General features: G+C 43.7%; 1 pseudogene across 1 annotated transcript; it reads left to right on the forward strand.

Annotated features, from left to right (window-relative positions):
* Window positions 1–1,813: 1,813 nt before the first annotated feature.
* LOC307055862 (protein LZIC-like) lies at window positions 1,814–2,513 on the forward strand (annotated as a pseudogene). Its single transcript has one exon. The product of its transcript is annotated as a protein LZIC-like (transcript).
* Window positions 2,514–2,772: the final 259 nt, after the last annotated feature.

The raw sequence follows: 2,772 nt of genomic DNA on the forward strand, positions 1-2,772 counted from the left end.
TGGATGGAGTATCAGCCATAACCTCAAAGCCAGGAGGAACCAAAGCAGGGATCCGGAGCATGAAGAGAGATGGAAACAGGAGGCACAGAGCAGGTCAGGAAGGGAGGCTGACCACTTCCCATGGCAGTTGTTTCCTCACACATGGGTGGCTTAAAGCTCTGATGGGAATGATCACGTTGGCCAAATAAATGGAGACCTATGATGGCTTTCTGGGTCATTTGTTTTTAGAACAGCCATAGCTGTTTATCCAGAGCTGTTTTAAAAAGCTCTTTGAGTCATACTTGATCTTATATCATAGTCTTTTTTATATATGGCTTGCCCTCTGTACTAGATGGCAGGCTTACTGAAAGCTGTGAACTTGTTGGACCCAATTCTGCACCCTCTACAGCACTCAGCACAGCACCTTGTCTATGGCAGGTGATGGGCTGAACACCCCTGTGAGTGAATTTGAGACCACAGGAAAGCCACTGTCATGCTGCTATTTTCAACACGGTGAGTTATAGCAGAGGTGGGTGAATCCCAAGGATAAGGGTCCAGTTCCCAGGAAGGCAACAGTGAAGAACTATCCCATAAGTTTGTTTTCTATGTCTGGAGTTTGGGATTAACATATACACACTACAATATATAAAATAGATAACCAACAAAGACCTACTGTATAGCACAGGGAACTACACTCAATAATTTGTAATAACCTATAAGAAAAAATCTGAGAATGTATCTCTATCTCTATCTCTATCTATCTGTCATCTATCTATCTATTATCTCTATCTATCTATCTATCTATCTATCTATCATCTATCTGGATCACTGTGCTGTGCACCTGAAACTAACACAACGTTGTAAATCAACTATACTTCAATAAAAAAAAAACCCAAAAAAGCAAAAAACTATCCCAGACAAAGGCTAGAACTGTGCTCTGAATCAGGCCATTAGAATGGGAATCCTGGAATGGGGCCCACTGCAAAGGCCCAGTCATTCTACCTGGGCACTCAGGGTAAGGATGGGAGAGGGACCTGGAGATTGGAAACAAGGCAGGGCAACTTGCTAGAGTCAAACAAGATGTAAAAAATGGGTTTACATCTCTATCACCCAGGCCACTGCAATAACCCCCCAAGTTGTCTGTTCTCTAGTCTCTCCTGCTTCCATCTGCTTCTAGCCATCAGTCAACTAACTAAGCATCATCCTTTATTACTCTCTAGTTCAAAACCTTCAGCGACTCTTCTTGGCCTCAAAAAGAAGTCCAAACTCCAAAGCCCCAGTGGACTGTATTTTCTACTCTCTGCTCCCTCTACCCAGAATGTTTACTGCCCAAGACTGAAGCTTATTTATAATGCCCCTCCCTCCTCCACCCCAATGCACTTTGCAATTTCCTCCCTAGACACCTCTTCACAGGTCTCATTCTGTCTTCCTATACCTACAACCCACTTCCTGAGCCCAATTTAAACCTTACCTCTCCCAGGAAGAGCTTTCTGGCTTCCCCAGCCCACATTCCTTTTTAGTCTGACATCTGTTGAATGTGTGCCATGTACCATGCACTGTATGTGTGTTATCTCATTTAGTCCTCCCAGTAGCTCTGTGGCTTCAGTTCTACTGTTAATTCCAAGGGTCTGAAGTGCCTTGCACAAAGTTACAGAGCTACAAGTTCAATACTGGTATTGAACCTGATATTTCAAAATCCAGGTCCGCCAAGCGGGGTCCCTCAGCCAGCTCCACCCCCAGGTGGTTTGAACTTTGAGCCTCTTATAGTCCTGATGAACAGTTTCGCTTTCCTCAAGTTTAAGACACTTGGAACTTCAAGAATTGGAGGTTTATGCAATTTGAGACCGGTCAGCACTGAGCAGAGTTCAGAGGACTAAGAGACAGAGAGTAAAATGGCTTCCAGAGGAAAGACAGAGACAAGCAAATTAAAGCAGAACTTAGAAGAACAGTTGGATAGACTAATGCAGCAATTACAGGACCTGGAGTAATGCAGAGAGGAACTTGATACAGATGAATATGAAGAAACCAAAGAAGAAAATCTGGAGCAACTAAGTGAATTTAATGATTCACTAAAGAAAATTATGTCTGGAAATATGACTTTGGTTGATAAACTAAGTGGAATGCAACTGGCTATCCAGGCAGCTATCAGCCAGGCCTTTAAAACCCCAGAGGTCATCAGATTGTTTGCAAAGAAACAACCTGGTCAGCTTTGGACAAGGTTAGCAGAGCTCCCCGACCAGGGATCGAACCCGTGTCCCCTGCATTGGAAGGCGGATTCTTTACTACTGGACCACCAGATGGATAGAGATCTCATGGTAGGAAAGCTGGAAAGAGACCTGTATACTCAGCAGAAAGTGGAGATACTAACAGCTCTCAGGAAACTTGGAGAGAAGCTGACTGCAGATGACGAGGCCTTCTTGTCAGCAAACGCAGGTGCTATACTCAGCCAGTTTGAGAAAGTCTCTACAGACCTTGGCTCTGGCGACAAAGTTCTTGCTCTGGCAAGTTTTGAGGTTGAAAAAACAAAAAAATGACGTGGTGTGAAAACTTGGGACATTGATCGCATTCTTGTTGTAAATGGCATTTTTCTTCCGGGGATTTTGAGTCATGGCAAAGAAGTCAAGAGATTCATGAACTGTATTAATAACCTAAGAAAAGGTGACAGAAAAACATACTTAAGGCTTTTGTTTATGCCCTTCATCATTGTGCTTTGTGTAGGGATACCCACTTCCGTGATCCTGGTCTTGTTGGGATGGAGGGGCTCACTGGACCTTATTCATTATGGTTTGTCTG

This window comes from Hyperoodon ampullatus (genome assembly GCF_949752795.1).
Source record: "Hyperoodon ampullatus genome assembly, chromosome: 7".
Classification (NCBI taxonomy): domain Eukaryota; kingdom Metazoa; phylum Chordata; class Mammalia; order Artiodactyla; family Ziphiidae; genus Hyperoodon; species Hyperoodon ampullatus.